General features: G+C 35.8%; 1 long non-coding RNA gene across 1 annotated transcript in view; it reads left to right on the top strand.

Annotated features, from left to right (window-relative positions):
- The first annotated feature begins 1,681 nt into the window (after positions 1-1,681).
- LOC116527453 overlaps positions 1,682-10,279 on the top strand; it is a 22,137-nt gene continuing 13,539 nt past the window's right edge. The window contains exon 1 of the long non-coding RNA XR_004258547.1: positions 1,682-1,801. This is a non-coding gene — a long non-coding RNA (uncharacterized LOC116527453). The remainder of the gene's footprint in view (positions 1,802-10,279) is intronic.

Here is a 10,279-nt window from a genome sequence, read left to right as displayed (position 1 = left end):
TTCAAAATACAGGAAAGAAGAAAGGTAACTAAGGTAAAACAAAAATTATTTTGCTTGTTATTTTTATTTTGAAACCCATACATTTTGTCTTTCATTTTTAAACAAATGTTTATTATACACATGGTAAAATTACTTTATTACACATCACTAAACAGTTATAAATATAATCATAGGTGAATATAAATTTATTTAGACATAAAATTTGCTTTAGTATAACTAAAAACCATATTTATTTGCTTGTTTATTTGTACAAGGCAAACTATAAATAATTAAAATGAGATCTCTATTACAAGACTGAATGGTGGTTAGAGCTCACTTATAATAAACGCAATCTAAAATACTCGAGTCACTGACACTTAATATTTCAAATAATTCTAAACATTTCAGCTGAGTGGTTAGTTAAGTTTGACAGTATAGGAAATGCATCCAAAATTAGAAATCACTTTAAGTGTATTTCTGTGTGATGATAGCATGCCCAGCTCTGTTAAGGGTGTCTAATTAGGTGTCAGCACTATGCTCTCCTGAAAATCGGGGACATCAGTGTCCTATGCCCCAAACCCCGCCTGTCAGTGTTTTCTGATTATTAAAATTATTGCTTGGTGAAAAGAACAGATTCTACATGTTCTGTTTTTTAAGCACAGATTCCTCTAAAATGAGTAGACATGGCTTTAGATGGTCTTAAAATTATACAAAACAGAAACTTAGGGAAATGCTTACAAGGCATGACTCTCATAGTACCTGTCTAAAGGTTCCTGAGGGATGACAGGATCAATTTTCTGAGACAGCAGGCAGGCAGAAGAAATGCTGGATGACACCTAAGTCTTTAACATATACCTGGTCTATATAGTTGATATTTAATTTAATTTAGGGCTTCAGAAGAAACTTACATGAAATATTTCAATGATATAACACATCTACACATTCATAGTAATTTAAAGAAAAAAACAAAAAACCTGTTTCTCTCCCTACATTCTTACACAGTCAATCACACTCAACGTAATACTTCACCTCTGGTTACCAAAATGCATGTGAGGGTTTCTCCACCAGCACAGGCAATGCTTCCATGAACACCAGCGGGGTGTCCTGTGATTCAGTTCAATTCCGACTCTATCTGGAGGAAGCACCAGACCCCACACGTGAGGACTGAGTCCCAGAAGGTTGCCCCCACTTCAGGTGACAGTCCCAAGCTTCTAACTGACCAACTATAAACCAGGGTTTCCAGCATCCCTCCTTGGGTTCCATCAATTTGCTTGAGCAACTCAAAGAACTCAGCTATGCACTTACTTACATTTTCCCATTTATCATGAAGGACATTGCAAAGGATTCAGGTCCCAGACAGACAGAGGAGATGAAAAGAGTAAGAGATGTGGGGAGAAACAGAGCTTCCATGCCCTCTCCAGACATCTCCACCTAGTCAGCAATCTGGAAGCTTTCTGAACTCAGCCTTTCAGGATTTTATGGAGGCTCCATTATGCAGTCATAATTGATTATATCATTGTCCACTGATGATCAACTCAACCTTCAGCTTCTCTCCCCTTCCTAGAGGTTAGAAAGTAGGGCTGAAAGTTCCAAGCCCCTCATCACGCAGGTGGTTTCCCGGGAAACCAGCCTCCATCCTAAGGCTATCCAGAAGCCCACTGAGAGCGACCCTGTTAAAACAAAAGACGCCCCTGTCACTCAGGACTTTACAAAGGAGCTCTATCAGAAGCCAGGGTTAAACAACAAATACAGAACAAATGATTCCTCCAGCACCCCTACTGTAAGGATTTTAAAAACTCTCTCTCAGAACAAAGACCTGAGGGTAGAGACCACGGTACGTATTTTTTATTACAGTTACCAGTAATAACACCTTAATGGTAAATTAATACTCAAAAATTATGTAAAAATAGTAAAGGATGGCCACTTCTAATATATTAAAGTTAGAAATGTAGAAATATATATGTAAATACTCACATAAAATCTTTAGCCTGATGCAAAATCTTTTTAAGGTATTTTATACGTAAAAAAACACTTTTATTTATATGTATTTATATAACTTATATGTGTATGTTATATTTATATGTTTGTATATATGTTATGTTTGATATATATCTATGTTACATTTTACATTTAAATAACTTTATTCTGTCATTATGCATATAAATATATCCATATTCAGAAATACACATACAGAAATCTACCTACAACATTTAAACATTATTTTCTAATTAAAGTTTTACAAGCAGTAGAATTTAGTCATTGTAAATAAATGAAAAAGAATTTTCTTCTACTAAAGGTCATCATTTCCATATAAAAAGGATGAAAATCCTCATTTGTTTCTAAATACAGCTAGGAAAAAAATTATTGTTTAATAGCTAAGCATTTAGAAAGTTTGTGATGTTAAGCAGACTTAGAAGTTACATTAGTACATCAGCTTAGGCTCTAATGAGCTGACTATGCCTGTCTCCTTTGACTGATGGTAGCCATTTGAACAAACAAACAAACTTAGCCTCAAGGCAGCTGTTGAAGTAGACACAATAACCCATTAAATTATGTTAAGATAAAACCATAGTAAATGTTTCAGCCCATAGATAGTTCACATAACATTTCTCTTATTTTGTTTTAACCAGAATAAAATTACATACTTCAAACCATCATGTTAAGAACAGAGTTTTCATTAAATCTTGGTTTTGTTTTGAACCAATTAGCAAGCTGGAAAGCAGAAAACAGAGCTAGCGCTTATCACAGAAAAATTAATATATGTGAAAATGAACGAATTATGAAACTAACAGTTTAATTGTTAATACAAATAGTTTGTGATTTTATAAGCATGTGATGTCAAAATACAAAACAAAATGTTCATTCAAAATCTGCATCACATTGTCAATAGTTGGCTGGTAACGCAAAAAGGGCACAATATTTTTCTTAGTAACTTGACATGAGATTCTATTCTAGGAAACTCTGAGATCCTGCCATTTTAATTACGGGTGCAAGAGCAAGTGTTCATTCTCTTGTCCCACCTTAACCTAACTTGAAGCACACATATAAAGCCAGATGATTACTTGGAACATTTCAAACTAAACTGCTTTCACTTCAGGCTCTCTCTCAGGAATACCTCATTTACTACTCCATATCTCTAAAATCACTTTAGAAATTGTCTTTGAGACAATAAGAATAAAAAAGGAATGAAGGCCCATAAGCTGCAGATATTTAACGTATAAATATGCTATTTATAAGCAACAAATTTTTGCACTCCAGAATTTTAAGGTAGGTAATGGTTTATGAGGAGTGATATGCATTTAAGCTAAAGAACCCAAATGCTTTGAGGGATATAGTACTCCAGAATGTTCTGCTTCAGAGAACACTGTTTCTAAAAATCACTTTCAGGGAAAGGGCCTATTTTGGCTCAGTGTTAAATGATTGCATTTCCAGTTCATTCATTTGACATCCACTGGAATTCTCTGTAGAGTCAGAGACTGAGGCAAGCTGCAGTTAATATCTCAGAAGACACATAAGATGTGTATGTCAATTGGGCCCATTCAAATCTACAAATATGATCAGGAATATTTGGAAATTGTCTATCACATCCAGAAAGATAATAGCTTTCTGAAAGCAAACAGTTTAAATGCTTAGAGTACAACATGGCGGAAATAAAGGAAGTATTTATCTTTGAGAGAGGACACGGTTAATCCACTTAATTTGAATTTGAATTAAAACCACTCTGCAAAGGTATTCCAAATTATTCAGCCAATCGTAAAAGCAAAACATTTTTTACTTTGCTTTACTTTTGAATAAACTAAAAATGCTTTGAATTTCAGAACACGAATGACTAATGAGCCATGGTATTAATATCATAATGACATTATGGAATAACGGTCTAAATTGCCTCCTTTGAATGTCCTTTACCTTTTATTATTTTAAAATTATTAAATATATCAAAATTACAAAATATTTTATCTAGCATGTTTTAAGCTTAAAAAATGATGCTAAAAGTAATGTATCCATTTTAAGAAATGATGTCACCAGTTCCTTTAAAATCTGCCCCGTGCACCTCACATCACATCACCTCCCCCCCCCCCCCCTGGGACATATAACTGCTAGCCTAGATTCCTCTGAACTACTCCCTTGAATTTCTTTAAAGCATTCCAGAATGAATGATTCTTGAATGTCTAACCAATATGTTAGATTCTTTAACCACTTATGAATTATTCTCTAAACAATATGTTGTCCCGATTTGCCTGATTTGCCCTTACAACAAAGTAGTCATTTCGTGTATTTTCTTTTCAAGTCAGGATCTTGCTCTGTCACCTAGGCCGGGCTGGAGTGCAGTGGCACAATCGGGACTCCCTGCACCTTTGACCTCCTGGGCTCAAACAGCCTCCTGAAGAGCTAGGACTACAGATGCATGCCACCATGCCCCACTAATTTTTGTACCTTTTTTTTTTTTTTTTTTTTTTTGTAAGGAAGAGATTTTGCCATGTTGCCCAGGATAGTCTGGAACTTTTAAACTCAAGCAATCTGCCCGCCTCAGTCTCCCAAAGTGCTGGGACTACCACCCTCAGCCTTTCTGTGACTTTCTTTTTCTGTTCCCCAACATCCAATTTCTGAGTTTGTCCAGGCTGATGTCTAGCTGTGACTCACCATTTTCCCCTCTGGATTTATTACGTCAATAAGCCAAAATTTATTCATCAGTTGTTAGGAATTTGAACTGTTTCCACTTGAGATCATGGCAACCAGTGTTGCCACAAATATTCTTTTATATTTCTGCTGGGACACAAATGCAATAAATGCTTTACACTACATATGTAAGGGTAGCGTCTTTTATATTCATAAAATTAGCATAAAATTCTAAGTATTTGTGTGTTGAATGTTTGGTAAAAATCACCTATAAAACCATCTGGACGGAGTATTTGTTTGGGGAAGAATTTTAACTATTTTTTTATTTTGATAATTATATTGCTTAATTCTAAAGTTGAGGTTCTTGGAAAGCAGATTCAGTTACATTCCCTGTGGATATGAGGTGTCTGGCCCCTGTTTCTAATGTCCAGCACAGCTGAAATGAGCCCAACAACAACAGTCGCAGTGTTGAGGCCCATTTCCCAGCTCACGCGTGGAGGATGCATTTCTCACTTGATTTCTCTCCCTACTCTGGGGCTCCTGGCTCTCATCACTACTGGATAACAAACCTTTTTCCCAGAACCCACAGAGGGACGAGCTTCCTCAGCATGGGACTGTGAGCAGCCACAGCAATAGCTGGATTTAACTTGTATTATTGATTTCCTGTCTACATTTTGCCGATATTCTCACATTTTAATAAAGTGTAATTTTTTTGTCATACAGCATTTTCTAAAAATTTCAATTTCATTTTTTCTGCAGTAATTAGCTATTCACAATTTGACTTAATTGTTCCTCTGTTAGTGATTTGCTTCGCACTTATTTCTAAAGGCTAACAGAGCCAATGAACCATTGTTGGAGGAATCTGTAGCTTTTAAATGAGATTTTTTTTTAAAGAGCTTTCTATCAGTTTTTTTATTCTTATTCCTATTTCCTTTTGCAAATATATTTTCTATTTCCTGCCTTCTGTTCTGAATACTGAATATATGTTTGCAAGTTAATCATCACCGCATTCTTTGGAGATAGAAATTAATACTGTCTTGTACAGATATTAAAACTAAGACTCAGAATGGTGAAGGAATTGTTCAAAATCACCTCACCAGTAAGTGGAAGGGTCAGAATTTAATTCTGTGGGCAGAAGTTGTGCACAGGACTTTCCTCTAAGGCGGCTATAAGGATATTCTATTTTCAGTGGATCTACAGATTTTTCTTTGTGGTTGAGCATCACAGAAGGTTTTTGAGTGATCAGTTACAGAATATGCAGTAAGATTCCTTAATATGATTTTTAAATAAACAAAGGTTTTGACTAAAAATGAAAAGATAGACTAGGAATTGAGCATAGCAGAATGTCTAGCAATATAATGAACAGCTAAACAGCATCTGAGACAGTTACTGAATTGGAAGATAGAGTTAAAGAAATTATGTAGAAGGCAACCCAAAGATAAGGAAATAAACATATAAAAGAGACATGGAAAGCTATAGGAGAGAAAATGAAAAGGTCAAGCATACTTCTGATCAGAGTTTTAGGAGAGAATAAAGATGGGGTGGGATCGGGTCATAGTCTAAGAGGTAACGTGAGAATTGTTTAGAGTTAATGAGCAAATTTAAACCTTAAATTCAGGAAAGGCAACAAACATCACACCAGGTACACAGAAAGAATAAACTACAAAACAAGAAAAGCAAAGAAAATAATTTAAAACCGCCAACAAAACAGAGATTTCCCATAAAAAATGGCAGTTAGGCCAATGGGTTTCCCAACATACTAATGAAAGCCAGAGACAGCAGAATAATATTTCCTGAATTCCTGGAGCACGTGGCTTCCAGCTGGGAATCGCTCAAGGAAATGTCCTAAATATGTTTTGCACATGTGCATCAGGGGGCATGCACCAGAGGATTTATTCTAGCCTGGACTTAAGTAAGATACTATATGTTTTAAAGTGCATTGAAGGCATGTGGGAATAGCTACATATGAAGATAAAAGTAAATGGTTAAATTTGGAAGATGACAAATAGGAAAGATTCAAAGATATTGGCAGGGATTTAAGAAATTTAGTGGTTCCTTGACAGAAAATGAGGCCGTGTCACCAGTAGGAGAAAATGAGGAGGAACCTTGAAATAGAATTTTAAAAGACAGATTCTTAAAGAAACAGACTATTTCAGGGATTACCTAGAAAGAAACACTTTACTTAGAACCGAGGCTACTGAATTACAACCGAACTGAAAGGTCCAGTTATTTTGTTAGAGAATGAAGCATTCTTCACCATTGCTTTGTGATAGGGCTTGGGCATGCCTTAGAGTCTTCGGATTTCATCTTTGTCGCCTGATTCTTTTATGCCAATGTTATAGTAAAACTAATATGGCTAGAAATGTATAAGCCAAGAAATAACAGTTCTGTTTTTATGTCAGGTGTATGTGTGTGCAAATCTATTCACTTTTTCCATACCACTTCTAAGTACCTAGACCAAACCGCCACTGCCTTTCCCAGAAACTACATAGTAGCTTCTTAATTGTTTTCTGTACTTCCAATTTTGCTTTGTGACAATTAATCAATCCTCTGCATAGCAAACATAATTATCTTATAATAAAACTAAGATCATGTCATACCCCAGGTCAGCACGTCTCATAAAATCCAACACATCAGCATCCCATCACTTAAAAGTCCTCGTGGAAACGGAATCGACCTCCTTCTCTAGCCTGCCCTGGGATCCTTTTCTCTACCTCTCACCTTCGCTCTATTTCAGTGTCTCTCTCAAGGCAAAACGCATGGTACTTGATACATTCTCTTACTTCTGCTCACAACACTCCTCACAGCTCTCCATCTGGCTAGCGTGCATCCTTCAAGCCTCATCCTAAATACCCTCCCCTGGAGAGGCTCTCCCTAGCTACCCAATTTAAATCACTTCTTGCTGTTTAACTCTCTTATAACACCTTGCACATTTTCTTGTGTTAAAGGAATATTATAGTATAGACATTCTAATTTATATATTTTATATGTGTATTGGAGTATTACATTCCTAATTCCTCCTTCTCGTGCCATGTAACATTGCTCTCATTCATTTCACTTTCTCATAAGTTATAATCATAGAAAGCATTATTGTTATTATCTTGAACAAGCTGTTGTCTGTTAGCTCAATTGAGAATAAGGAAATAGAAGATTTTATTTTATTTTCACTTTTTTCTTCCCTAATACTTCTCTTTATGCAGCTCCAAGTTTCTTATCTGTATAATTTTTTTTCTCTCTGAAGAACTATTTTTAAAAAACACTTTTCTGCAAGGCAGGTCTACTGACAATACATTCTCTCAATTTTTGTTTTTCTGAGAGAGTTTTATTTCTCTTTCACTTTTGAAGGGTAATTTTGCATGGTACAGAATTAAAGCCTGGTGGATTTTTTTCCCCCAATACTTTGAATTTCTCACTCTCTTCTCTTCTTGCTTGCCTGGTTTCTGAGAAGTCAGATGTCATTCTTATAATTACTCCTCTATAAATAAGATGTTATCCCCTCTGGCTTCAGTCAACATTTTGTCTTTATTTTGGATTTTCCACAGTTTGAATGTTATATGCCTGAATATAAGTGTAGGGCTTTTTCCTTCTCTCTTGTTGCCCTTTTTTTTTCTTTGTGGCACTTATACTGCTTGGTGTTTTCTCTGCTTCATGAAATTTTGGTTTGGTGTCACATTAATTGGGGAAGCTCTTAGTCATTATCATTTCAAATATTTCCTCTGTTCCTTTTTCTCTTTCTTTTCCTTCATGCTTTCCCTATGTTTATACATTATGCCTTATGTAATGTCTCAAATCTTTTAATATTCTATTTTAACTTTTTCAGTCTTTTTTTTTGCTTTGTTTTTCAATTTTGGAAGTTTTTATTAACATTTCTTCAACTATGAAGATTCCTTTCTCAGCCATGTCCAGCCCATTAAAAGCATTTAAAATTTTTCTGTGACAGTGTTTTTGATTCTAGAATTTATTTAATTCTTTCCTAGAATGTCCAACTCACTGCATACATTGCCCATCTGTTCTTGGATGTACTTTTTCTAGCAAAGCCTTTAACATTATTCCTTCATATTCCTGATCTTATAATTCCCACATCCCTGCCATATCTGAGTCAGGCTCTGATGCTCGTTCTGTCTTTTCAAATTTATGTTTTGCCTTTCAGTACGCCTTGTAATTTTTGTTGAAAGTATAACATGAAGTATCTGGTACTGTTTCCTACACGGATTTCTACTTTGCTATGTTGTGATTCTCATTACCTGTCTGCTTGTTTCTCTACTTTTAGAGGTAATGGTTTGTCCTGAGTCTTTATTTTTCTGTGGGTCTGAAAAGGGTTGTTGATTTTCTGTTCCTTCAGCTTTTCACTTGTTAGGATGGAGTAACAACTTCCCAGCTTAATATATGCCAGGCTGAAGGCCAGAATCACATTTCCTTTCAAGCACACAGTTTATAAAGTTATTTTTGTGACTTTGTTTCTGTTCTTTTTAGCGTTCTAGGGGAGACATTTGAAAAATAATCACCATTCTACTTAGCAACTTGTGTGTAATACTAATCTCAGTTCCAAGCACATAGTAGAAAATCTGTCAATATTTCAGATTTAAGGAAAAAAAGAAATAAAGTCCCATATCTATGTAGTCACTGCAGCAGATATGTGCCACTACTTTTGTGATCATCATTCTGCTTAAACATTCTCTATTGAGCTGCAGCTTTAAAAATACTCCTAACTACTAGTTAAAACTAAGAAACTTTTATTTGTGCTTAAATACACTTTCATGTCCACTGGGTGTTCACATGAATAACAGTCGTTTTTGAAATTCGCATGCCAAACTACTCTCTCCTAGATGGTGTTGACTTGTAAGAACACCAGGCTATACGTTATAGTCATTGCCTTAAGGTTTACAGTGGATTTGACTCCTGTAAAGATTCATGAGAATCACTTTGCTGCTTCTATGCATAAAGTACTAGAATCTGGTCCCCAGGTTACGTTGCTTTTGCATTTGTATGGCTAATGTATGTCATTAAATCATGACGGTAAAGATAACTACTTGGAAATCATGTTTCACCTTTTCCTCCTGTGGATCCCAAATTAAATTGCAAATAATTAATTGCGGTTACACTACTGTAGAGTAATTTTGAACAAGAATATATTAAGAGAGCCCATGCCACTTCTGAAGTTTCAACTGAGAAGAAGTGATAACTCTTATAAAGACAATCTTTATAAATCTACCATATCCAATGGTAGGAAAGGTAAATATGATCTTCAACATAATTAGACAAAGAAATTGGCAGACATATAGAACTCTTAAAAGTTCTGCCAGGACCGTATGCTTAAAAACTGCAGAGTAATTTAAAGCATTCCAGTACAGTTTGGATTCCATTTTTGCGGCTGGTCATCAGCAGGCACATTTTCCCTAAATAAAGAAATAATATTTGTAGAACATTAAACTATCCTCTCATCTCTCCTGACTTCCATGTGCTCTGTGAGGACTCTATGAGCCCAGGGAGGAAGAAGAGATATTTGAGTAGCCTGGACGTGACATGTAAAAATCACTCAGTCTGCCGGGCGCGGTGGCTCCCGCCTGTAATCCCAGCACCCGAGGCGGGTGGATCACGAGGTCAAGAGATCGAGACCATCCTGGTCAACATGGTGAAACCCCGTCTCTACTAAAAATACAAAAAATTAGCTGGGCATGGTGGC

Source organism: Sapajus apella, unplaced genomic scaffold (assembly GCF_009761245.1).
Source record: "Sapajus apella isolate SASKATOON/1434 unplaced genomic scaffold, GSC_monkey_1.0 scaffold54, whole genome shotgun sequence".
Taxonomy (NCBI): domain Eukaryota; kingdom Metazoa; phylum Chordata; class Mammalia; order Primates; family Cebidae; genus Sapajus; species Sapajus apella.
Note: the sequence above shows the minus strand (reverse complement) of the source record. Positions and strands in the feature narration are given on the sequence as shown.